We start from the raw sequence: 26,030 nt of genomic DNA, 5'->3' as shown, positions 1-26,030 counted from the left end.
GCTGCGCCTCGAGAGGCAGCCCGCGACCCACCGACACCTACTGCCAAACCAGCCTAGACGGGCCCGATCAAGTGTGGATCTCGGAAGCTAAGCAGGGTCGGGCCTGGTTAGAACTTGGATGGGAGACCTCCTGGATTGGAGAGCTCCTGGGAATACCGGGTGCTGTAGGCTTTTTGCCTCCCGCTCCGCTTTGTCCTTTCGTCGCCTGCGGCGGCAGCGGAGGCGGCCGTCTCCGCCCCCGCCGGGTACCAGGTACCGCTGCAGGCCCCACCTCCTCAGGCCCCTCCCACCACAGCAAGCGTCTGATGGGGCACTCCCCACCTGCCTGACCGGCCAGGCGGCCAGAAGGCGTCCCTGGAAGGCAGCGGCACACCAGACGCTCCGGGGGCGGCCTGACGCCACCCAGACATGGCCGCGGACCCGGGTGCCGTCCGTTCGGCCCGCGAGCCCCGCGAGCTGCACCTGGCCGCAGCCACTGGAGCCCAGCCCCGGCGCCGCCACCTGTCTTCCGGGGTGTCTCTCCACAGCTCCATCCGGAAAAAGCACCCCCTCCGCCGTTTCGCCGCGGCCGTGGGCGGGAGCGGGATCGAGGGCCTGGGCCGCTTCCCCGGGCCTGCCGGCCACCTGGGGCGGGGTCCTGAGCTCGGACGGTGGCGTCGGGGCAAGGGTGGCGTTGCTGCGTCTAAGGGGCCGTGCCAACTCAATGGTGGCTCCCAGTGGCTTCGGGCCAGCTGCTGTCGGACAGGAGGGCCGGGCCGGTCTGCCTCTGGGCTACGCCTACCACAGCGTGGGCGGGCAGGTGGGATGCCCGAGGGACCGCCGGCCCCGGGCCCTGAAGTCTCCGGGGCTACGTCCCTGTGAGCGGCCTGTGGGATCTGCGGCGGGGCACGAAGCGCCGAAATGCTTGCTGTGTCCCACCCGCCCTGGGCTAGGAGGTCGCCAACTCCTCCACCACCCCCCCGTCCCCGAGACCTCCGTTCCCCTGCCTAGGCGGGCGGTGGGGCCCTGCCGGGGCGGGTGGGCCGCTGGCGCGGGGTAAGCCCAAGCGCCTGCTAAGCTGCGCCTCAAGAGGCAGCCCGCGACCCCCCCAGTGTCTACGGCCAAACCACCCTAGACGGGCCTGATCTCGACTCGATCTCGGAAGCTAAACAGGGTTGGGCCTGGTTAGTAGTTGGATGGGAGACCTCCCAGACGGGAGAGCTCCTGGGAACGCCAGGTGCTGTAGGCTTTTTGCCTCCCGCTACACACCTCCTTTCGTCGACCGCGGCGGTCGTGCCGGTGGCGGCGGTGGCGGCGGCGATGGCGGCGGCGGTGGCGGCGGCCGTCTCCACCCCCGCCGGGTACCGCTGCAGGCCCCACCTCCTCAGGACCCTCCCACCACAGCAAGCGTCTGATGGGGCGCTCCCCGCCTGCCTGAGCGGCCAGGCGGCCAGAAGGCGTCCCTGGAAGGCAGCGGCACACCGGACGCTCCGTTGGTGCCCTGACGCGAAACAGACATGGCCGCGGACCCGGGTGCCGTCCACGCGGCCCGCGAGCCCCTCGACCTGCACCTGGCGGCCCCCACTGGAGCCCAGCCCCGGCGCCGCCACCTGTCTGCCGGGGGGTGTCTCTCCACAGCTCCATCCGGAAAAAGCCCCCCCTCCACCGTTTCGCCACGGCCGGGTGCCGGAGAGGGATAGAGGGCCCAGGCCGCTTCCGCGGGCCTGCCGGCCACCTGGGGCGGGGTCCTGAGCTCGGACGGTGGTGTGGGGGCAAGGGTGGCGTTGCTGGGTCTAAGGGGCTTTGCCAACTCAATGGTGGCTCCCACTGGCTTCGGGCCAGCTGCTGTCGGGCAGGAGGGCCGGCCCGGTCTGCGGCCGGGCTGCGCCTAGCGCAGCGTGGGCCGGCAGGTGGGATGCCCAAGGGACCGCAGGCCCCGGGCCCTGAAGGCTCCGGGGCCACATCCCTGTGAGCGACCTGCGGGATCTGGGGTGGGAGGCCAAGCGCCAAAAAGTTTGCTGGGTCCCGCCCGCCCTGGGCTGGGTGTTCACCAACACCTGCGCCACCACCCGGTCCCCGAGACCTCCGTTCCTCTGCCTAGGCGGGCGGCGGGGCCCCGCCAGGGCGGGCGGGCCGCTGGGCTGGCGGTAAGGCCCAAGGGCCTGCTAAGCTGCGCCTCGAGAGGCAGCCCGCGACCCACCGACACCTACTGCCAAACCAGCCTAGACGGGCCCGATCAAGTGTGGATCTCGGAAGCTAAGCAGGGTCGGGCCTGGTTAGAACTTGGATGGGAGACCTCCTGGATTGGAGAGCTCCTGGGAATACCAGGTGCTGTAGGCTTTTTGCCTCCCGCTCCGCTTTGTCCTTTCGTCGCCTGCGGCGGCAGCGGAGGCGGCCGTCTCCGCCCCCGCCGGGTACCAGGTACCGCTGCAGGCCCCACCTCCTCAGGCCCCTCCCACCACAGCAAGCGTCTGATGGGGCACTCCCCACCTGCCTGACCGGCCAGGCGGCCAGAAGGCGTCCCTGGAAGGCAGCGGCACACCAGACGCTCCGGGGGCGGCCTGACGCCACCCAGACATGGCCGCGGACCCGGGTGCCGTCCGTTCGGCCCGCGAGCCCCGCGAGCTGCACCTGGCCGCAGCCACTGGAGCCCAGCCCCGGCGCCGCCACCTGTCTTCCGGGGTGTCTCTCCACAGCTCCATCCGGAAAAAGCACCCCCTCCGCCGTTTCGCCGCGGCCGTGGGCGGGAGCGGGATCGAGGGCCCGGGCCGCTTCCCCGGGCCTGCCGGCCACCTGGGGCGGGGTCCTGAGCTCGGACGGTGGCGACGGGGCAAGGGTGGCGTTGCTGTGTCTAAGGGGCCGTGCCAACTCAATGGTGGCTCCCAGTGGCTTCGGGCCAGCTGCTGTCGGACAGGAGGGCCGGGCCGGTCTGCCTCTGGGCTACGCCTACCACAGCGTGGGCGGGCAGGTGGGATGCCCGAGGGACCGCCGGCCCCGGGCCCTGAAGTCTCCGGGGCTACGTCCCTGTGAGCGGCCTGTGGGATCTGCGGCGGGGCACGAAGCGCCGAAAAGCTTGCTGTGTCCCACCCGCCCTGGGCTAGGAGGTCGCCAACTCCTCCACCACCACCCCCCGTCCCCGAGACCTCCGTTTCCCTGCCTAGGCGGGCGGTGGGCCCTTGCCGGGGCGGGTGGGCCGCTGGCGCGGGGTAAGCCCAAGCGCCTGCTAAGCTGCGCCTCAAGAGGCAGCCCGCGACCCCCCCAGTGTCTACGGCCAAACCACCCTAGACGGGCCCGATCTAGACTCGATCTCGGAAGCTAAGCAGGGTTGGGCCCGGTTAGTAGTTGGATGGGAGACCTCCCAGACGGGAGAGCTCCTGGGAACGCTAGGTGCTGTAGGCTTTTTGCCTCCCGCTTCACACCTTCTCCTTTCGTCGACCGCGGCGGTCGTGGCGGTGGCGGCGGCGGTGGCGGCGGCCGTCTCCACCCCCGCCGGGTACCGCTGCAGGCCCCACCTCCTCAGGACCCTCCCACCACAGCAAGCGTCTGATGGGGCGCTCCCCGCCTGCCTGAGCGGCCAGGCGGCCAGAAGGCGTCCCTGGAAGGCAGCGGCACACCAGACGCTCCGTTGCTGCCCTGACGCGAAACAGACATGGCCGCGGACCCGGGTGCCGTCCACGCGGCCCGCGAGCCCCTCGACCTGCACCTGGCGGCCCCCACTGGAGCCCAGCCCCGGCGCCGCCACCTGTCTGCCGGGGGGTGTCTCTCCACAGCTCCATCCGGAAAAAGCCCCCCCTCCACCGTTTCGCCACGGCCGGGTGCCGGAGAGGGATAGAGGGCCCAGGCCGCTTCCGCGGGCCTGCCGGCCACCTGGGGCAGGGTCCTGAGCTCGGACGGTGGTGTGGGGGCAAGGGTGGCGTTGCTGGGTCTAAGGGGCTTTGCCAACTCAATGGTGGCTCCCACTGGCTTCAGGCCAGCTGCTGTCGGGCAGGAGGGCCGGCCCGGTCTGCGGCCGGGCTGCGCCTAGCGCCGCGTGGGCCGGCAGGTGGGATGCCCAAGGGACCGCAGGCCCCGGGCCCTGAAGGCTCCGGGGCCACATCCCTGTGAGCGACCTGCGGGATCTGGGGTGGGAGGCCAAGCGCCGAAAAGTTTGCTGGGTCCCGCCCGCCCTGGGCTGGGTGGTCGCCAACACCTGCGCCACCACCCGGTCCCCGAGACCTCCGTTCCTCTGCCTAGGCGGGCGGCGGGGCCCCGCCAGGGCGGGCGGGCCGCTGGGCTGGCGGTAAGGCCCAAGGGCCTGCTAAGCTGCGCCTCGAGAGGCAGCCCGCGACCCACCGACACCTACTGCCAAACCAGCCTAGACGGGCCCGATCAAGTGTGGATCTCGGAAGCTAAGCAGGGTCGGGCCTGGTTAGAACTTGGATGGGAGACCTCCTGGATTGGAGAGCTCCTGGGAATACCGGGTGCTGTAGGCTTTTTGCCTCCCGCTCCGCTTTCTCCTTTTGTCGCCTGCGGCGGCTGCGGCGGCGGCCGTCTCCGCCCCCAGCGGGTACCAGGTACCGCTGCAGGCCCCACCTCCTCAGGCCCCTCCCACCACAGCAAGCGTCTGATGGGGCACTCCCCACCTGCCTGACCGGCCAGGCGGCCAGAAGGCGTCCCTGGAAGGCAGCGGCACACCAGACGCTCCGGGGGCGGCCTGACGCCACCCAGACATGGCCGCGGACCCGGGTGCCGTCCGTTCGGCCCGCGAGCCCCGCGAGCTGCACCTGGCCGCAGCCACTGGAGCCCAGCCCCGGCGCCGCCACCTGTCTTCCGGGGTGTCTCTCCACAGCTCCATCCGGAAAAAGCACCCCCTCCGCCGTTTCGCCGCGGCCGTGGGCGGGAGCGGGATCGAGGGCCCTGGCCGCTTCCCCGGGCCTGCCGGCCACCTGGGGCGGGGTCCTGAGCTCGGACGGTGGCGACGGGGCAAGGGTGGCGTTGCTGTGTCTAAGGGGCCGTGCCAACTCAATGGTGGCTCCCAGTGGCTTCGGGCCAGCTGCTGTCGGACAGGAGGGCCGGGCCGGTCTGCCTCTGGGCTACGCCTACCACAGCGTGGGCGGGCAGGTGGGATGCCCGAGGGACCGCCGGCCCCGGGCCCCGAAGTCTCCGGGGCTACGTCCCTGTGAGCGGCCTGTGGGATCTGCGGCGGGGCACGAAGCGCCGAAAAGCTTGCTGTGTCCCACCCGCCATGGGATAGGAGTTCGCCAACTCCTCCACCACCCCCCCGTCCCCGAGACCTCCGTTCCCCTGCCTAGGCGGGCGGTGGGGCCCTGCCGGGGCGGGTGGGCCGCTGGCGCGGGGTAAGCCCAAGCGCCTGCTAAGCTGCGCCTCAAGAGGCAGCCCGCGACCCCCCCAGTGTCTACGGCCAAACCACCCTAGACGGGCCCGATCTCGACTCGATCTCGGAAGCTAAGCAGGGTTGGGCCCGGTTAGTAGTTGGATGGGAGACCTCCCAGACGGGAGAGCTCCTGGGAACGCCAGGTGCTGTAGGCTTTTTGCCTCCCGCTTCACACCTTCTCCTTTCGTCGACCGCGGCGGTCGTGGCGGTGGCGGCGGTGGCGGCGGCGGTGGCGGCGGCGGTGGCGGCGGCCGTCTCCACCCCCGCCGGGTACCGCTGCAGGCCCCACCTCCTCAGGACCCTCCCACCACAGCAAGCGTCTGATGGGGCGCTCCCCGCCTGCCTGAGCGGCCAGGCGGCCAGAAGGCGTCCCTGGAAGGCAGCGGCACACCAGACGCTCCGTTGCTGCCCTGACGCGAAACAGACATGGCCGCGGACCCGGGTGCCGTCCACGCGGCCCGCGAGCCCCTCGACCTGCACCTGGCGGCCCCCACTGGAGCCCAGCCCCGGCGCCGCCACCTGTCTGCCGGGGGGTGTCTCTCCACAGCTCCATCCGGAAAAAGCCCCCCCTCCACCGTTTCGCCACGGCCGGGTGCCGGAGAGGGATAGAGGGCCCAGGCCGCTTCCGCGGGCCTGCCGGCCACCTGGGGCGGGATCCTGAGCTCGGACGGTGGTGTGGGGGCAAGGGTGGCGTTGCTGGGTCTAAGGGGCTTTGCCAGCTCAATGGTGGCTCCCACTGGCTTCGGGCCAGCTGCTGTCGGGCAGGAGGGCCGGCCCGGTCTGCGGCCGGGCTGCGCCTAGCGCCGCGTGGGCCGGCAGGTGGGATGCCCAAGGGACCGCAGGCCCCGGGCCCTGAAGCCTCCGGGGCCACATCCCTGTGAGCGACCTGCGGGATCTGGGGTGGGAGGCCAAGTGCCGAAAAGTTTGCTGGGTCCCGCCCGCCCTGGGCTGGGTGGTCGCCAACACCTGCGCCACCACCCGGTCCCCGAGACCTCCGTTCCTCTGCCTAGGCGGGCGGCGGGGCCCCGCCAGGGCGGGCGGGCCGCTGGGCTGGCGGTAAGGCCCAAGGGCCTGCTAAGCTGCGCCTCGAGAGGCAGCCCGCGACCCACCGACACCTACTGCCAAACCAGCCTAGACGGGCCCGATCAAGTGTGGATCTCGGAAGCTAAGCAGGGTCGGGCCTGGTTAGAACTTGGATGGGAGACCTCCTGGATTGGAGAGCTCCTGGGAATACCGGGTGCTGTAGGCTTTTTGCCTCCCGCTCCGCTTTCTCCTTCTGTCGCCTGCGGCGGCTGCAGCGGGGGCCGTGTCCGCCCCCGCCGGGTACCAGGTACCGCTGCAGGCCCCACCTCCTCAGGCCCCTCCAACCACAGCAAGCGTCTGATGGGGCACTCCCCACCTGCCTGACCGGCCAGGCGGCCAGAAGGCGTCCCTTGAAGGCAGCGGCACACCAGACGCTCCGGGGGCGGCCTGACGCCACCCAGACATGGCCGCGGACCCGGGTGCCGTCCGTTCGGCCCGCGAGCCCCGCGAGCTGCACCTGGCCGCAGCCACTGGAGCCCAGCCCCGGCGCCGCCACCTGTCTTCCGGGGTGTCTCTCCACAGCTCCATCCGGAAAAAGCACCCCCTCCGCCGTTTCGCCGCGGCCGTGGGCGGGAGCGTGATCGAGGGCCCGGGCCGCTTCCCCGGGCCTGCCGGCCACCTGGGGCGGGGTCCTGAGCTCGGACGGTGGCGACGGGGCAAGGGTGGCGTTGCTGTGTCTAAGGGGCCGTGCCAACTCAATGGTGGCTCCCAGTGGCTTCGGGCCAGCTGCTGTCGGACAGGAGGGCCGGGCCGGTCTGCCTCTGGGCTACGCCTACCACAGCGTGGGCGGGCAGGTGGGATGCCCGAGGGACCGCCGGCCCCGGGCCCTGAAGTCTCCGGGGCTACGTCCCTGTGAGCGGCCTGTGGGATCTGCGGCGGGGCACGAAGCGCCGAAAAGCTTGCTGTGTCCCACCCGCCCTGGGATAGGAGTTCGCCAACTCCTCCACCACCCCCCCGTCCCCGAGACCTCCGTTCCCCTGCCTAGGCGGGCGGTGGGGCCCTGCCGGGGCGGGTCGGCCGCTGGCGCGGCGTAAGCCCAAGCGCCTGCTAAGCTGCGCCTCAAGAGGCAGCCCGCGACCCCCCCAGTGTCTACGGCCAAACCACCCTAGACGGGCCCGATCTCGACTCGATCTTGGAAGCTAAGCAGGGTTGGGCCTGGTTAGTAGTTGGATGGGAGACCTCCCAGACGGGAGAGCTCCTGGGAACGCCAGGTGCTGTAGGCTTTTTGCCTCCCGCTTCACACCTTCTTTCGTCGACCGCGGCGGTCGTGGCGGTGGCGGCGGCGGTGGCGGCGGCCGTCTCCACCCCCGCCGGGTACCGCTGCAGGCCCCACCTCCTCAGGACCCTCCCACCACAGCAAGCGTCTGATGGGGCGCTCCCCGCCTGCCTGAGCGGCCAGGCGGCCAGAAGGCGTCCCTGGAAGGCAGCGGCACACCAGACGCTCCGTTGCTGCCCTGACGCGAAACAGACATGGCCGCGGACCCGGGTGCCGTCCACGCGGCCCGCGAGCCCCTCGACCTGCACCTGGCGGCCCCCACTGGAGCCCAGCCCCGGCGCCGCCACCTGTCTGCCGGGGGGTGTCTCTCCACAGCTCCATCCGGAAAAAGCCCCCCCTCCACCGTTTCGCCACGGCCGGGTGCCGGAGAGGGATAGAGGGCCCAGGCCGCTTCCGCGGGCCTGCCGGCCACCTGGGGCGGGGTCCTGAGCTCGGACGGTGGTGTGGGGGCAAGGGTGGCGTTGCTGGGTCTAAGGGGCTTTGCCAACTCAATGGTGGCTCCCACTGGCTTCGGGCCAGCTGCTGTCGGGCAGGAGGGCCGGCCCGGTCTGCGGCCGGGCTGCGCCTAGCGCCGCGTGGGCCGGCAGGTGGGATGCCCAAGGGACCGCAGGCCCCGGGCCCTGAAGGCTCTGGGGCCACATCCCTGTGAGCGACCTGCGGGATCTGGGGTGGGAGGCCAAGCGCCGAAAAGTTTGCTGGGTCCCGCCCGCCCTGGGCTGGGTGGTCGCCAACACCTGCGCCACCACCCGGTCCCCGAGACCTCCGTTCCTCTGCCTAGGCGGGCGGCGGGGCCCCGCCAGGGCGGGCGGGCCGCTGGGCTGGCGGTAAGGCCCAAGGGCCTGCTAAGCTGCGCCTCGAGAGGCAGCCCGCGACCCACCGACACCTACTGCCAAACCAGCCTAGACGGGCCCGATCAAGTGTGGATCTCGGAAGCTAAGCAGGGTCGGGCCTGGTTAGAACTTGGATGGGAGACCTCCTGGATTGGAGAGCTCCTGGGAATACCGGGTGCTGTAGGCTTTTTGCCTCCCGCTCCGCTTTGTCCTTTCGTCGCCTGCGGCGGCTGCGGCGGCGGCCGTCTCCGCCCCCGCCGGGTACCAGGTACCGCTGCAGGCCCCACCTCCTCAGGCCCCTCCCACCACAGCAAGCGTCTGATGGGGCACTCCCCACCTGCCTGACCGGCCAGGCGGCCAGAAGGCGTCCCTGGAAGGCAGCGGCACACCAGACGCTCCGGGGGTGGCCTGACGCCACCCAGACATGGCCGCGGACCCGGGTGCCGTCCGTTCGGCCCGCGAGCCCCGCGAGCTGCACCTGGCCGCAGCCACTGGAGCCCAGCCCCGGCGCCGCCACCTGTCTTCCGGGGTGTCTCTCCACAGCTCCATCCGGAAAAAGCACCCCCTCCGCCGTTTCGCCGCGGCCGTGGGCGGGAGCGGGATCGAGGGCCCGGGCCGCTTCCCCGGGCCTGCCGGCCACCTGGGGCGGGGTCCTGAGCTCGGACGGTGGCGACGGGGCAAGGGTGCCGTTGCTGTGTCTAAGGGGCCGTGCCAACTCAATGGTGGCTCCCAGTGGCTTCGGGCCAGCTGCTGTCGGACAGGAGGGCCGGGCCGGTCTGCCTCTGGGCTACGCCTACCACAGCGTGGGCGGGCAGGTGGGATGCCCGAGGGACCGCCGGCCCCGGGCCCTGAAGTCTCCGGGGCTACGTCCCTGTGAGCGGCCTGTGGGATCTGCGGCGGGGCACGAAGCGCCGAAAAGCTTGCTGTGTCCCACCCGCCCTGGGCTAGGAGGTCGCCAACTCCTCCACCACCCCCCCCCCGTCCCAGAGACCTCCGTTTCCCTGCCTAGGCGGGCGGTGGGCCCTTGCCGGGGCGGGTGGGCCGCTGGCGCGGGGTAAGCCCAAGCGCCTGCTAAGCTGCGCCTCAAGAGGCAGCCCGCGACCCCCCCAGTGTCTACGGCCAAACCACCCTAGACGGGCCCGATCTCGACTCGATCTCGGAAGCTAAGCAGGGTTGGGCCCGGTTAGTAGTTGGAATGGAGACCTCCCAGACGGGAGAGCTCCTGGGAACGCCAGGTGCTGTAGGCTTTTTGCCTCCCGCTACACACCTTCTCCTTTCGTCGACCGCGGCGGTCGTGGCGGTGGCGGCGGCGGTGGCGGCGGCCGTCTCCACCCCCGCCGGGTACCGCTGCAGGCCCCACCTCCTCAGGACCCTCCCACCACAGCAAGCGTCTGATGGGGCGCTCCCCGCCTGCCTGAGCAGCCAGGCGGCCAGAAGGCGTCCCTGGAAGGCAGCGGCACACCAGACGCTCCGTTGCTGCCCTGACGCGAAACAGACATGGCCGCGGACCCGGGTGCCGTCCACGCGGCCCGCGAGCCCCTCGACCTGCACCTGGCGGCCCCCACTGGAGCCCAGCCCCGGCGCCGCCACCTGTCTGCCGGGGGGTGTCTCTCCACAGCTCCATCCGGAAAAAGCCCCCCCTCCACCGTTTCGCCACGGCCGGGTGCCGGAGAGGGATAGAGGGCCCAGGCCGCTTCCGCGGGCCTGCCGGCCACCTGGGGCAGGGTCCTGAGCTCGGACGGTGGTGTGGGGGCAAGGGTGGCGTTGCTGGGTCTAAGGGGCTTTGCCAACTCAATGGTGGCTCCCACTGGCTTCAGGCCAGCTGCTGTCGGGCAGGAGGGCCGGCCCGGTCTGCGGCCGGGCTGCACCTAGCGCCGCGTGGGCCGGCAGGTGGGATGCCCAAGGGACCGCAGGCCCCGGGCCCTGAAGGCTCCGGGGCCACATCCCTGTGAGCGACCTGCGGGATCTGGGGTGGGAGGCCAAGCGCCGAAAAGTTTGCTGGGTCCCGCCCGCCCTGGGCTGGGTGGTCGCCAACACCTGCGCCACCACCCGGTCCCCGAGACCTCCGTTCCTCTGCCTAGGCGGGCGGCGGGGCCCCGCCAGGGCGGGCGGGCCGCTGGGCTGGCGGTAAGGCCCAAGGGCCTGCTAAGCTGCGCCTCGAGAGGCAGCCCGCGACCCACCGACACCTACTGCCAAACCAGCCTAGACGGGCCCGATCAAGTGTGGATCTCGGAAGCTAAGCAGGGTCGGGCCTGGTTAGAACTTGGATGGGAGACCTCCTGGATTGGAGAGCTCCTGGGAATACCGGGTGCTGTAGGCTTTTTGCCTCCCGCTCCGCTTTCTCCTTTTGTCGCCTGCGGCGGCTGCGGCAGCGGCCGTCTCCGCCCCCGGCGGGTACCAGGTACCGCTGCAGGCCCCACCTCCTCAGGACCCTCCCACCACAGCAAGCGTCTGATGGGGCACTCCCCACCTGCCTGACCGGCCAGGCGGCCAGAAGGCGTCCCTGGAAGGCAGCGGCACACCAGACGCTCCGGGGGCGGCCTGACGCCACCCAGACATGGCCACGGACCCGGGTGCCGTCCATTCGGCCCGCGAGCCCCGCGAGCTGCACCTGGCCGCAGCCACTGGAGCCCAGCCCCGGCGCCGCCACCTGTCTTCCGGGGTGTCTCTCCACAGCTCCATCCGGAAAAAGCACCCCCTCCGCCGTTTCGCCGCGGCCGTGGGCGGGAGCGGGATCGAGGGCCCTGGCCGCTTCCCCGGGCCTGCCGGCCACCTGGGGCGGGGTCCTGAGCTCGGACGGTGGCGACGGGGCAAGGGTGGCGTTGCTGTGTCTAAGGGGCCGTGCCAACTCAATGGTGGCTCCCAGTGGCTTCGGGCCAGCTGCTGTCGGACAGGAGGGCCGGGCCGGTCTGCCTCTGGGCTACGCCTACCACAGCGTGGGCGGGCAGGTGGGATGCCCGAGGGACCGCCGGCCCCGGGCCCTGAAGTCTCCGGGGCTACGTCCCTGTGAGCGGCCTGTGGGATCTGCGGCGGGGCACGAAGCGCCGAAAAGCTTGCTGTGTCCCACCCGCCATGGGATAGGAGTTCGCCAACTCCTCCACCACCCCCCCGTCCCCGAGACCTCCGTTCCCCTGCCTAGGCGGGCGGTGGGGCCCTGCCGGGGCGGGTGGGCCGCTGGCGCGGGGTAAGCCCAAGCGCCTGCTAAGCTGCGCCTCAAGAGGCAGCCCGCGACCCCCCCAGTGTCTACGGCCAAACCACCCTAGACGGGCCCGATCTCGACTCGATCTCGGAAGCTAAGCAGGGTTGGGCCTGGTTAGTAGTTGGATGGGAGACCTCCCAGACGGGAGAGCTCCTGGGAACGCCAGGTGCTGTAGGCTTTTTGCCTCCCGCTTCACACCTTCTCCTTTCGTCGACCGCGGCGGTCGTGGCGGTGGCGGCGGTGGCGGCGGCGGTGGCGGCGGCGGTGGCGGCGGCCGTCTCCACCCCCGCCGGGTACCGCTGCAGGCCCCACCTCCTCAGGACCCTCCCACCACAGCAAGCGTCTGATGGGGCGCTCCCCGCCTGCCTGAGCGGCCAGGCGGCCAGAAGGCGTCCCTGGAAGGCAGCGGCACACCAGACGCTCCGTTGCTGCCCTGACGCGAAACAGACATGGCCGCGGACCCGGGTGCCGTCCACGCGGCCCGCGAGCCCCTCGACCTGCACCTGGCGGCCCCCACTGGAGCCCAGCCCCGGCGCCGCCACCTGTCTGCCGGGGGGTGTCTCTCCACAGCTCCATCCGGAAAAAGCCCCCCCTCCACCGTTTCGCCACGGCCGGGTGCCGGAGAGGGATAGAGGGCCCAGGCCGCTTCCGCGGGCCTGCCGGCCACCTGGGGCGGGATCCTGAGCTCGGACGGTGGTGTGGGGGCAAGGGTGGCGTTGCTGGGTCTAAGGGGCTTTGCCAGCTCAATGGTGGCTCCCACTGGCTTCGGGCCAGCTGCTGTCGGGCAGGAGGGCCGGCCCGGTCTGCGGCCGGGCTGCGCCTAGCGCCGCGTGGGCCGGCAGGTGGGATGCCCAAGGGACCGCAGGCCCCGGGCCCTGAAGCCTCCGGGGCCACATCCCTGTGAGCGACCTGCGGGATCTGGGGTGGGAGGCCAAGCGCCGAAAAGTTTGCTGGGTCCCGCCCGCCCTGGGCTGGGTGGTCGCCAACACCTGCGCCACCACCCGGTCCCCGAGACCTCCGTTCCTCTGCCTAGGCGGGCGGCGGGGCCCCGCCAGGGCGGGCGGGCCGCTGGGCTGGCGGTAAGGCCCAAGGGCCTGCTAAGCTGCGCCTCGAGAGGCAGCCCGCGACCCACCGACACCTACTGCCAAACCAGCCTAGACGGGCCCGATCAAGTGTGGATCTCGGAAGCTAAGCAGGGTCGGGCCTGGTTAGAACTTGGATGGGAGACCTCCTGGATTGGAGAGCTCCTGGGAATACCGGGTGCTGTAGGCTTTTTGCCTCCCGCTCCGCTTTCTCCTTCTGTCGCCTGCGGCGGCTGCAGCGGGGGCCGTGTCCGCCCCCGCCGGGTACCAGGTACCGCTGCAGGCCCCACCTCCTCAGGCCCCTCCCACCACAGCAAGCGTCTGATGGGGCACTCCCCACCTGCCTGACCGGCCAGGCGGCCAGAAGGCGTCCCTGGAAGGCAGCGGCACACCAGATGCTCCGGGGGCGGCCTGACGCCACCCAGACATGGCCGCGGACCCGGGTGCCGTCCGTTCGGCCCGCGAGCCCCGCGAGCTGCACCTGGCCGCAGCCACTGGAGCCCAGCCCCGGCGCCGCCACCTGTCTTCCGGGGTGTCTCTCCACAGCTCCATCCGGAAAAAGCACCCCCTCCGCCGTTTCGCCGCGGCGGTGGGCGGGAGCGGGATCGAGGGCCCGGGCCGCTTCCGCATGCCCGCCGGCCACCTTGGGTGGGGTCCTGAGCTCGGACGGTGGCGACGGGGCAAGGGTGGCGTTGCTGTGTCTAAGGGGCCGTGCCAACTCAATGGTGGCTCCCAGTGGCTTCGGGCCAGCTGCTGTCGGACAGGAGGGCCGGTCCGGTCTGCCTCTGGGCTACGCCTAGCGCAGCGTGGGCGGGCAGGTGGGATGCCTGAGGGACCGCCGGCCCCGGGCCCTGAAGCCTCCAGGGCCACAACCCTGTGAGCGGCCTGCGGGATCTGGGGTGGGAGGCCAAGCGCCGAAAAGTTTGCTGTGTCCCACCCGCCCTGGGCTAGGAGGTCGCCAACTCCTCCGCCACCACCCGGTCCCCGAGACCTCCGTTCCTCTGCCTAGGCGGGCGGCGGGGCCCCGCCAAGGCGGGCGGGCCGCTGAGCTGGCGGTGAGGCCCAAGGGCCTGCTAAGCTGCGCCTCGAGAGGCAGCCCGCGACCCACCGACACCTACTGCCAAACCAGCCTAGACGGGCCCGATCAAGTGTGCATCTCGGAAGCTAAGCAGGGTCGGGCCTGGTTAGAACTTGGATGGGAGATCTCCTGGATTGGAGAGCTCCTGGGAATACCGGGTGCTGTAGGCTTTTTGCCTCCCGCTCCGCTTTGTCCTTCTGTCGCCTGCGGCGGCTGCGGCGGCGGCCGTCTCCGCCCCCGGCGGGTACCAGGTACCGCTGCAGGCCCCACCTCCTCAGGCCCCTCCCACCACAGCAAGCGTCTGATGGGGCACTCCCCACCTGCCTGACCGGCCAGGCGGCCAGAAGGCGTCCCTGGAAGGCAGCGGCACACCAGACGCTCCGGGGGCGGCCTGACGCCACCCAGACATGGCCGCGGACCCGGGTGCCGTCCACGCGGCCCGCGAGCCCCTCGACCTGCACCTGGCGGCCCCCACTGGAGCCCAGCCCCGGCGCCGCCACCTGTCTGCCGGGGGGTGTCTCTCCACAGCTCCATCCGGAAAAAGCCCCCCTCCACCGTTTCGCCACGGCCGGGTGCCGGAGAGGGATAGAGGGCCCAGGCCGCTTCCGCGGGCCTGCCGGCCACCTGGGCCGGGGTCCTGAGCTCGGACGGTGGTGTGGGGGCAAGGGTGGAGTTGCTGGGTCTAAGGGGCTTTGCCAACTCAATGGTGGCTCCCACTGGCTTCGGGCCAGCTGCTGTCGGGCAGGAGGGCCGGCCCGGTCTGCGGCCGGGCTGCGCCTAGCGCAGCGTGGTCCGGCAGGTGGGATGCCCAAGGGACCGCAGGCCCCGGGCCCTGAAGGCTCCGGGGCCACATCCCTGTGAGCGACCTGCGGGATCTGGGGTGGGAGGCCAAGCGCCGAAAAGTTTGCTGGGTCCCGCCCGCCCTGGGCTGGGTGGTCGCCAACACCTGCGCCACCACCCGGTCCCCGAGACCTCCGTTCCTCTGCCTAGGCGGGCGGCGGGGCCCCGCCAGGGCGGGCGGGCCGCTGGGCTGGCGGTAAGGCCCAAGGGCCTGCTAAGCTGCGCCTCGAGAGGCAGCCCGCGACCCACCGACACCTACTGCCAAACCAGCCTAGATGGGCCCGATCAAGTGTGGATCTCGGAAGCTAAGCAGGGTCGGGCCTGGTTAGAACTTGGATGGGAGACCTCCTGGATTGGAGAGCTCCTGGGAATACCGGGTGCTGTAGGCTTTTTGCCTCCCGCTCCGCTTTCTCCTTTTGTCGCCTGCGGCGGCTGCGGCGGCGGCCGTCTCCGCCCCCGGCGGGTACCAGGTACCGCTGCAGGCCCCACCTCCTCAGGCCCCTCCCACCACAGCAAGCGTCTGATGGGGCACTCCCCACCTGCCTGACCGGCCAGGCGGCCAGAAGGCGTCCCTGGAAGGCAGCGGCACACCAGACGCTCCGGGGGCGGCCTGACGCCACCCAGACATGGCCGCGGACCCGGGTGCCGTCCGTTCGGCCCGCGAGCCCCGCGAGCTGCACCTGGCCGCAGCCACTGGAGCCCAGCCCCGGCGCCGCCACCTGTCTTCCGGGGTGTCTCTCCACAGCTCCATCCGGAAAAAGCACCCCCTCCGCCGTTTCGCCGCGGCCGTGGGCGGGAGCGGGATCGAGGGCCCGGGCCGCTTCCCCGGGCCTGCCGGCCACCTGGGGCGGGGTCCTGAGCTCGGACGGTGGCGACGGGGCAAGGGTGGCGTTGCTGTGTCTAAGGGGCCGTGCCAACTCAATGGTGGCTCCCAGTGGCTTCGGGCCAGCTGCTGTCGGACAGGAGGGCCGGGCCGGTCTGCCTCTGGGCTACGCCTACCACAGCGTGGGCGGGCAGGTGGGATGCCCGAGGGACCGCCGGCCCCGGGCCCTGAAGTCTCCGGGGCTACGTCCCTGTGAGCGGGCTGTGGGATCTGCGGCGGGGCACGAAGCGCCGAAAAGCTTGCTGTGTCCCACCCGCCCTGGGCTAGGAGGTCGCCAACTCCTCCACCACCCCCCCGTCCCCGAGACCTCCGTTCCCCTGCCTAGGCGGGCGGTGGGGCCCTGCCGGGGCGGGTGGGCCGCTGGCGCGGGGTAAGCCCAAGCGCCTGCTAAGCTGCGCCTCAAGAGGCAGCCCGCGACCCCCCCAGTGTCTACGGCCAAACCACCCTAGACGGGCCCGATCTCGACTCGATCTCGGAAGCTAAGCAGGGTTGGGCCTGGTTAGTAGTTGGATGGGAGACCTCCCAGACGGGAGAGCTCCTGGGAACGCCAGGTGCTGTAGGCTTTTTGCCTCCCGCTTCACACCTTCTCCTTTCGTCGACCGCGGCGGTCGTGGCGGTGGCGGCAGTGGGAGCGGCGGTGGCGGCGGCGGTGGCGGCGGCCGTCTCCACCCCCGCCGGGTACCGCTGCAGGCCCCACCTCCTCAGGACCCTCCCACCACAGCAAGCGTCTGATGGGGCGCTCCCCGCCTGCCTGAGCGGCCAGGCGGCCAGAAGGCGTCCCTGGAAGGCAGCGGCACACCAGACGCTCCGTTGCTGCCCTGACGCGAAACAGACATGGCCGCGGACCCGGGTGCCGTCCACGCGGCCCGCGAGACCCTCGACCTGCACCTGGCGGCCCCCACTGGAGCCCAGCCCCGGCGCCGCCACCTGTCTGCCGGGGGGTGTCTCTCCACAGCTCCATCCGGAAAAAGCCCCCCATCCACCGTTTCGCCACGGCCGGGTGCCGGAGAGGGATAGAGGGCCCAGGCCGCTTCCGCGGGCCTGCCGGCCACCTGGGGCGGGATCCTGAGCTCGGACGGTGGTGTGGGGGCAAGGGTGGCGTTGCTGGGTCTAAGGGGCTTTGCCAACTCAATGGTGGCTCCCACTGGCTTCGGGCCAGCTGCTGTCGGGCAGGAGGGCCGGCCCGGTCTGCGGCCGGGCTGCGCCTAACGCAGCGTGGTCCGGCAGGTGGGATGCCCAAGGGACCGCAGGCCCCGGGCCCTGAAGGCTCCGGGGCCACATCCCTGTGAGCGACCTGCGGGATCTGGGGTGGGAGGCCAAGCGCCGAAAAGTTTGCTGGGTCCCGCACGCCCTGGGCTGGGTGGTCGCCAACACCTGCGCCACCACCCGGTCCCCGAGACCTCCGTTCCTCTGCCTAGGCGGGCGGCGGGGCCCCGCCAGGGCGGGCGGGCCGCTGGGCTGCCGGTAAGGCCCAAGGGCCTGCTAAGCTGCGCCTCGAGAGGCAGCCCGCGACCCACCGACACCTACTGCCAAACCAGCCTAGACGGGCCCGATCAAGTCTGGATCTCGGAAGCTAAGCAGGGTCGGGCCTGGTTAGAACTTGGATGGGAGATCTCCTGGATTGGAGAGCTCCTGGGAATACCGGGTGCTGTAGGCTTTTTGCCTCCCGCTCCGCTTTGTCCTTCTGTCGCCTGCGGCGGCTGCGGCAGCGGCCGTCTCCGCCCCCGCCGGGTACCAGGTACCGCTGCAGGCCCCACCTCCTCAGGCCCCTGCCACCACAGCAAGCGTCTGATGGGGCACTCCCCACCTGCCTGACCGGCCAGGCGGCCAAAAGGCGTCCCTGGAAGGCAGCGGCACAGCAGACGCTCCGGGGGCGGCCTGACGCCACCCAGACATGGCCGCGGACCCGGGTGCCGTCCGTTAGGCCCGCGAGCCCCGCGAGCTGCACCTGGCCGCAGCCACTGGAGCCCAGCCCCGGCGCCTCCACCTGTCTTCCGGGGTGTCTCTCCACAGCTCCATCCGGAAAAAGCACCCCCTCCGCCGTTTCGCCGCGGCCGTGGGCGGGAGCGGGATCGAGGGCCCGGGCCGCTTCCCCGGGCCTGCCGGCCACCTGGGGCGGGGTCCTGAGCTCGGACGGTGGCGACGGGGCAAGGGTGGCGTTGCTGTGTCTAAGGGGCCATGCCAACTCAATGGTGGCTCCCAGTGGCTTCGGGCCAGCTGCTGTCGGACAGGAGGGCCGGGCCGGTCTGCCTCTGGGCTACGCCTACCACAGCGTGGGCGGGCAGGTGGGATGCCCGAGGGACCGCCGGCCCCGGGCCCTGAAGTCTCCGGGGCTACGTCCCTGTGAGCGGCCTGTGGGATCTGCGGCGGGGCACGAAGCGCCGAAAAGCTTGCTGTGTCCCACCCGCCCTGGGCTAGGAGGTCGCCAACTCCTCCACCACCCCCCCGTCCCCGAGACCTCCGTTCCCCTGCCTAGGCGGGCGGTGGGGCCCTGCCGGGGCGGGTGGGCCGCTGGCGCGGGGTAAGCCCAAGCGCCTGCTAAGCTGCGCCTCAAGAGGCAGCCCGCGACCCCCCCAGTGTCTACGGCCAAACCACCCTAGACGGGCCCGATCTCGACTCGATCTCGGAAGCTAAGCAGGGTTGGGCCTGGTTAGTAGTTGGATGGGAGACCTCCCAGACGGGAGAGCTCCTGGGAACGCCAGGTGCTGTAGGCTTTTTGCCTCCCGCTACACACCTTCTCCTTTCGTCGACCGCGGCGGTCGTGCCGGTGGCGGCGGTGGCGGCGGCGGTGGCGGCGGCGGTGGCGGCGGCCGTCTCCACCCCCGCCGGGTACCGCTGCAGGCCCCACCTCCTCAGGACCCTCCCACCACAGCAAGCGTCTGATGGGGCGCTCCCCGCCTGCCTGAGCGGCCAGGCGGCCAGAAGGCGTCCCTGGAAGGCAGCGGCACACCAGACGCTCCGTTGGTGCCCTGACGCGAAACAGACATGGCCGCGGACCCGGGTGCCGTCCACGCGGCCCGCGAGCCCCTCGACCTGCACCTGGCGGCCCCCACTGGAGCCCAGCCCCGGCGCCGCCACCTGTCTGCCGGGGGGTGTCTCTCCACAGCTCCATCCGGAAAAAGCCCCCCTCCACCGTTTCGCCACGGCCGGGTGCCGGAGAGGGATAGAGGGCCCAGGCCGCTTCCGCGGGCCTGCCGGCCACCTGGGGCGGGGTCCTGAGCTCGGACGGTGGTGTGGGGGCAAGGGTGGCGTTGCTGGGTCTAAGGGGCTTTGCCAACTCAATGGTGGCTCCCACTGGCTTCGGGCCAGCTGCTGTCGGGCAGGAGGGCCGGCCCGGTCTGCGGCCGGGCTGCGCCTAGTGCAGCGTGGGCCGGCAGGTGGGATGCCCAAGGGACCGCAGGCCCCGGGCCCTGAAGCCTCCGGGGCCACATCCCTGTGAGCGACCTGCGGGATCTGGGGTGGGAGGCCAAGCGCCGAAAAGTTTGCTGGGTCCCGCCCGCCCTGGGCTGGGTGGTGGCCAACACCTGCACCACCACCCGGTCCCCGAGACCTCCGTTCCTCTGCCTAGGCGGGCGGCGGGGCCCCGCCAGGGCGGGCGGGCCGCTGGGCTGCCGGTAAGGCCCAAGGGCCTGCTAAGCTGCGCCTCGAGAGGCAGCCCGCGACGCACCGACACCTACTGCCAAACCAGCCTAGACGGGCCCGATCAAGTGTGGATCTCGGAAGCTAAGCAGGGTCGGGCCTGGTTAGAACTTGGATGGGAGACCTCCTGGATTGGAGAGCTCCTGGGAATACCGGGTGCTGTAGGCTTTTTGCCTCCCGCTCCGCTTTCTCCTTTTGTCGCCTGCGGCGGCTGCGGCCGTCTCCGCCCCCGCCGGGTACCAGGTACGGCTGCAGGCCCCACCTCCTCAGGCCCCTGCCACCACAGCAAGCGTCTGATGGGGTTCTCCCCACCTGCCTGACCGGCCAGGCGGCCAGAAGGCGTCCCTGGAAGGCAGCGGCACACCAGACGCTCCGGGGGCGGCCTGACGCCACCCAGACATGGCCGCGGACCCGGGTGCCGTCCGTTCGGCCCGCGAGCCCCGCGAGCTGCACCTGGCCGCAGCCACTGGAGCCCAGCCCCGGCGCCGCCACCTGTCTTCCGGGGTGTCTCTCCACAGCTCCATCCGGAAAAAGCACCCCCTCCGCCGTTTCGCCGCGGCCGTGGGCGGGAGCGGGATCGAGGGCCCGGGCCGCTTCCCCGGGCCTGCCGGCCACCTGGGGCGGGGTCCTGAGCTCGGACGGTGGCGACGGGGCAAGGGTGGCGTTGCTGTGTCTAAGGGGCCGTGCCAACTCAATGGTGGCTCCCAGTGGCTTCGGGCCAGCTGCTGTCGGACAGGAGGGCCGGGCCGGTCTGCCTCTGGGCTACGCCTACCACAGCGTGGGCGGGCAGGTGGGATGCCCGAGGGACCGCCGGCCCCGGGCCCTGAAGCCTCCGGGGCTACGTCCCTGTGAGCGTCCTGTGGGATCTGCGGCGGGGCACGAAGCGCCGAAAAGCTTGCTGTGTCCCACCCGCCCTGGGCTAGGAGGTCGCCAACTCTTCCACCACCCCCCCGTCCCCGAGACCTCCGTTCCCCTGCCTAGGCGGGCGGTGGGGCCCTGCCGGGGCGGGTGGGCCGCTGGCGCGGGGTAAGCCCAAGCGCCTGCTAAGCTGCGCCTCAAGAGGCAGCCCGCGACCCCCCCAGTGTCTACGGCCAAACCACCCTAGACGGGCCCGATCTCGACTCGATCTCGGAAGCTAAGCAGGGTTGGGCCTGGTTAGTAGTTGGATGGGAGACCTCCCAGACGGGAGAGCTCCTGGGAACGCCAGGTGCTGTAGGCTTTTTGCCTCCCGCTACACACCTTCTCCTTTCGTCGACCGCGGCGGTCGTGGCGGTGGCGGCGGCGGCGGCGGCGGTGGCGGCGGTGGTGGCGGCGGCCGTCTCCACCCCCGCCGGGTACCGCTGCAGGCCCCACCTCCTCAGGACCCTCCCACCACAGCAAGCGTCTGATGGGGCGCTCCCCGCCTGCCTGAGCGGCCAGGCGGCCAGAAGGCGTCCCTGGAAGGCAGCGGCACACCAGACGCTCCGTTGGTGCCCTGACGCGAGACAGACATGGCCGCGGATCCGGGTACCGTCCACGCGGCCCGCGAGCCCCTCGACCTGCACCTGGCGGCCCCCACTGGAGCCCAGCCCCGGCGCCGCCACCTGTCTGCCGGGGGGTGTCTCTCCACAGCTCCATCCGGAAAAAGCCCCCCCTCCACCCTTTCGCCGCGGCCGGGTGCCGGAGAGGGATAGAGGGCCCAGGCCGCTTCCGCGGGCCTGCCGGCCACCTGGGGCGGGGTCCTGAGCTCGGACGGTGGTGTGGGGGCAAGGGTGGCGTTGCTGGGTGTAAGGGGCTTTGCCAACTCAATGGTGGCTCCCACTGGCTTCGGGCCAGCTGCTGTCGGGCAGGAGGGCCGGCCCGGTCTGCGGCCGGGCTGCGCCTAGCGCAGCGTGGGCCGGAAGGTGGGATGCCCAAGGTACCGCAGGCCCCGGGCCCTGAAGCCTCCGGGGCCACATCCCTGTGAGCGACCTGCGGGATCTGGGGTGGGAGGCCAAGCGCCGAAAAGTTTGCTGGGTCCCGCCCGCCCTGGGCTGGGTGGTCGCCAACACCTGCGCCACCACCCGGTCCCCGAGACCTCCGTTCCTCTGCCTAGGTGGGCGGCGGGGCCCCGCCAGGGCGGGCGGGCCGCTGGGCTGGCGGTAAGGCCCAAGGGCCTGCTAAGCTGCGCCTCAAGAGGCAGCCCGCGACCCACTGACACCTACTGCCAAACCAGCCTAGATGGGCCCGATCAAGTCTGGATCTCGGAAGCTAAGCAGGGTCGGGCCTGGTTAGAACTTGGATGGGAGACCTCCTGGATTTGAGAGCTCCTGGGAATACCGGGTGCTGTAGGCTTTTTGCCTCCCGCTCCGCTTTCTCCTTTCGTCGCCTGCGGCGGCTGCGGCGGCGGCCGTCTCCGCCCCCGCCGGGTACCAGGTACCGCTGCAGGCCCCACCTCCTCAGGCCCCTCCCACCACAGCAAGCGTGTGACGGGGCGCTCCCCGCCTGCCTGAGCGGTCAAGCGGCCAGAAGGCGTCCCTGGAAGGCAGCGGCACACCAGACGCTCCGGGGGCGTCCTGACGCCACCCAGACATGGCCGCGGACCCGGGTGCCGTCCGTTCGGCCCGCGAGCCCCGCGAGCTGCACCTGGCCGCAGCCACTGGAGCCCAGCCCCGGCGCCGCCACCTGTCTTCCGGGGTGTCTCTCCACAGCTCCATCCGGAAAAAGCACCCCCTCCGCCGTTTCGCCGCGGCCGTGGGCGGGAGCGGGATCGAGGGCCCTGGCCCCTTCCCCGGGCCTGCCGGCCACCTGGGGAGGGGTCCTGAGCTCGGACGGTGGCGTCAGGGCAAGGGTGGCGTTGCTGCGTCTAAGGGGCCGTGCCAACTCAATGGTGGCTCCCAGTGGCTTCGGGCCAGCTGCTGTCGGACAGGAGGGCCGGGCCGGTCTGCCTCTGGGCTACGCCTACCACAGTGTTGGCGGGCAGGTGGGATGCCCGAGGGACCGCCAGCCCCGGGCCCTGAAGCCTGCTGGCTACGTCCCTGTGAGCGGCCTGTGGGATCTGGGGCGGGACACGAAGCGCCGAAAAGCTTGCTGTGTCCCACCCGCCCTGGGCTGGGAGGTCGTCAACTCCTCCGCCACCCCACGGACCCCGAGACCTCCGTTCCCCTGCCTAGGCGGGCGGTGGGGCCCTGCTGGGGCGGGTGGGCCGCTGGGCCGGCGTAAGCCCCAAGCGCCTGCTAAGCTGCGCCTCAAGAGGCAGCCCGCGACCCACCAATATCTACTGCCAAACCAGCCTAGACGGGCCTGATCTCGTGTGAATCTCGGTAGTTAAGCAGGGTCGGGCCTTGTTAGTACTTGGATGGGTAGACCTCCTGGATGGGAGAGCTCCTGGTAATACCGTGTGCTGTAGGCTTTTTGTCTCCCGCTCCGCCTTCTCCTTTTGTCGCCCCCAGTGGTGGCGGCTGTCTCCGCCCCCTCCGGGTCCTGCTGGGGCTGTCTCCGTCCCCATCCAATAAATGGATGTCTTTCCATTTATTTGTGTCTTCTTTGATTTCTTTCCAGATATTCTTGTAGTTTGGGTTGTACAGATCTTTCACTTTCATGGTTAAATTTATTCCTAGGTATTCTGTTGTCTTTGATGCTATTGTGAATCTTTCTGTGAGTTTTCTTTAATTCTTTTTCAGATGCTTCATTGTTAGTTCATAGAAAAGCAAGTGATTTCTGTGCATTGATTTTATATCCTGCAAATTTATTGAATTCATTGATTACATCCAACAGATTTTTAGTTGTGTTTGAATATTTAATATATAGGGTCAAAGCATCAGCCAAATAGCAAAAATTTACTTGTTCTTTCCAATTTATATGTCTTTTATTTCTTTGTCTTGGGTGATTTCTGTAGTTAGGACTTCCAGAATTATGTTGAATAAGAGTAGAGAGAGTCAGCACTCTTATCTTGTTCCTGATCTTAGAGGAAAAGCTTTCAATTTTTCTCCATCGAGTATGATGTTAGCTCTGTGTTTGTTGTATATGTCCTTAATATGTTGAGGTGTGTTCTTTCTATCCCCAGTCTGTTGAGGGTTTTTATCATGAAGCGATGTTGTATTTTATTAAAAGCTTTTACTGCGTCTATTGAAATGATCGTATAATCTTTCTTTTTCTTTTTTTTTGTTTTTTGCTGTACGTGGACCTCTCACTGTTGTGGGCTCTCCCGTTGCGGAGCACAGGCTCCCGACACGCAGTCTCAGCGGCCATGGCTCATGGGCCTAGCCGCTCCACGGCGTGTGGGATCTTCCCAGACCGGGGCATGAACCCATGTCCCCTGCATCAGCATGTGGACTCTCAACAACTGCGCCCCCAGGTAAGCCCATGTTTTTCACTTTATTAATGTGGGGTATCACATTTTGATTTGCATACATCAAACACTCCTTGCATCCCAGGGATAAATCCCACTTGGTTATCGTGTATGATCCTTTTCATGTGTTCTTGGATTTGGTTTGCGAGTATTTTGTTGAGAGTTTTTCTATCTACGTTTATCAGGGATATTGGTCTATAGTTGTTTTCTTTAAAATTAATTAATTAATTTGGTTGTGCCAGGTCTTAGCTGTGGCTTGCTGGCTACTTAGTTGTGGCATGTGAACTCTTTAGTTGTGGCATGCAAACTCTTTAGTTGCGGCATGCATGTGGGATCTAGTTCCCTGACCAGGGATCCCGAACCTGGGCCCCCTGCATTGGCAGTGTGGAGTCTTAACCACTGTGCCACAGGGGAAGTCCCTATAGTTTTCTTTTCTCGTGCTGTCCTTATCTGGCTTTGGTATCAGAGCAATGTTTGCATCATAGAAAAAGTTTGGACATGTTTCCTCCTCTTCAAATTTTGGAAGACTTTAAGAAGGATTGGTGTTAATTTTTCCTTAGACATTTGATAGAATTCACCAGTGAAGCCATCTGGTCCTGAGGTTTTCTGTGTTGAGAAGTTTTAGATTACTGATTCAATCACCTTCCTCATTATTTGTCTGTCAGACTTGCTATTTTTTTTCCTGGTTCAGTCAGTCTTGGTAGGTTGTATGATTCTAGGTAATTACCTATTTCTTGTAGGTCATTTTTTGTTGGCATAAAGATTTTCATTAGTAGTTTCTCATGATCTTATGTATTTCTGGATTAACAGTTTAATGTCTCCTCTTTCATTTCTAACTTTGTCTTTTCTCTTTCTTCTTAGTTAATGTAGCTAAAGCTTTCTCAATTTTGTTTATTTTTTATAAAAGATCCCTCCTATTGTTTTCTGCTCTCTATTTTCATTATTTCCACTCTGGGCTTTATTTCCTTTCTTCTGCTAAATTTGGGTTTACTTTGTTCTACTTTTTCTAGTTCCTTGAGGTGTAAAGTTAGGTTGTGTATTTTCTTTTATTTATTTATTTTTAATAAATTTATTTATTTTATTTATTTATTTTTGGCAGCATTGAGTATTCATTGCTGTGTTCAGGCTTTCTGTAGTGGCGGTGAGTGGGGGCTACTCTTCGTTGCGATGTGTGGGCTTCTCATTGCGGTGGCTTCTCTTGTTGCAGAGCACGGGCTCTAGGCATGTGGACTTCAGTAGTTGTGGCACATGGGCTCCGTAGCTGTGGCTCGCGGGCTCTAGAGTGGAGCGCAGGCTCAGTAGTTGTGGCACACGGGCTTAGTTTCTCAGCAGCATGTGGGAATCTTCCCAGACCAGGGATCGCACCGGTGTTCCCTGCATTGGCAGGCAGATTCTTAACCATTGTGCCACCAGGGAAGCCCCAGGTTGTGTATTTTAGGCTTTTCTAATGTTAATCTGTGAATATTTCTCTATAAACCTCCCTCTGTGGACTGCTAGGGGTGTTGGTAAGTTGTGTTCCTCTTTTCATTTGTTTTGAGACTTTCTTTGATTTCTTCTTTGACCCATTGATTTTTTCATGAATGTTTTGTTTAGTTTCCTTTATTTGTGGATTTTCCAGCTTTCCTCCTTGTTGTTGATTCTAGTTTAAATTATTGTGGTTCGAAAGGATACCTGGTATGATTTCAATCTTCCTAAACTTGCTAAGAGTTGTTTTATGTCCTATCATATAATCAATCCTTAGAAATGTGCAGTGTGCACTTAAGAAGAATGTATATTCTGCTGCTGTTGGATGGAATGTCCTATAGGTGCCTCGTACATCCATTTGGTCTAATGTATGGTTTAAGTTCATCATTTCTTGCTGATTTTTGGTCTGAATGATCTATCAATTGTTGAAAGTGAGATGCTGAAATACCCTATTATTAATCTTTCTATGTCTCCCTTCATATCTGTTAGTATTTACTTCATGTATTTAGGTGTTCCAGCGTTGGGTGTGTATGTGTTTATTATTATATCTTTTTGATGGATTGAGTACTTTATCATTTTATTTTTTTAATAAATTTATTTATTTTTGGCTTCATTAGGTCTTAGTTGCTGTGCTCAGGCTTTCTTTTCCGTTGCAGTGAGCAGGAGCTACTCTTCGTTGCAGTGTGCAGGCCTCTCATTAAGGTGGCTTCTCTTGTTGCGGATCACAGGCTCTAGGTGTGTGGGCTTCAGTAGTTGTGGCACATGGGCTCAGTAGTTGTGCCTCATGGGCTCTAGAGTGAAGGCTCAGTAATTTTGGCACAGGGGCTTCGTTGACCCACTGCATGTGGGATCTTCCCAGACCAGGGGTCGAGTCCACGTCCCCTGCATTGGCAGGTGGATTCTCAACCACTGGGCCACCAGGGAAGCCCACTTTATCATTTTATAATCACCTTCTTTGTCACTTGTTAGTATTTTTGGCTTAAAGTCTATTTTG

General features: G+C 67.5%; 7 pseudogenes; all 7 read left to right on the top strand.

Annotated features, from left to right (window-relative positions):
- The first annotated feature begins 1,092 nt into the window (after window positions 1-1,092).
- LOC132507652 (5S ribosomal RNA) lies at window positions 1,093-1,228 on the top strand (annotated as a pseudogene).
- A 4,144-nt stretch (window positions 1,229-5,372) lies between these two features.
- LOC132507640 (5S ribosomal RNA) lies at window positions 5,373-5,508 on the top strand (annotated as a pseudogene).
- Window positions 5,509-7,523: 2,015 nt separating this feature from the next.
- LOC132507650 (5S ribosomal RNA) lies at window positions 7,524-7,659 on the top strand (annotated as a pseudogene).
- A 4,124-nt stretch (window positions 7,660-11,783) lies between these two features.
- On the top strand, window positions 11,784-11,919 carry LOC132507626 (5S ribosomal RNA; annotated as a pseudogene).
- Window positions 11,920-16,051: 4,132 nt separating this feature from the next.
- Window positions 16,052-16,187, top strand: LOC132507625 (5S ribosomal RNA; annotated as a pseudogene).
- Window positions 16,188-18,202: 2,015 nt separating this feature from the next.
- LOC132507624 (5S ribosomal RNA) lies at window positions 18,203-18,338 on the top strand (annotated as a pseudogene).
- A 2,008-nt stretch (window positions 18,339-20,346) lies between these two features.
- On the top strand, window positions 20,347-20,482 carry LOC132507704 (5S ribosomal RNA; annotated as a pseudogene).
- The last annotated feature ends 5,548 nt before the right edge of the window (window positions 20,483-26,030 follow it).

The sequence above is a fragment of the Lagenorhynchus albirostris genome, chromosome 16, assembly GCF_949774975.1.
Source record: "Lagenorhynchus albirostris chromosome 16, mLagAlb1.1, whole genome shotgun sequence".
Lineage (NCBI taxonomy): Eukaryota > Metazoa > Chordata > Mammalia > Artiodactyla > Delphinidae > Lagenorhynchus > Lagenorhynchus albirostris.
Note: the sequence above shows the minus strand (reverse complement) of the source record. Positions and strands in the feature narration are given on the sequence as shown.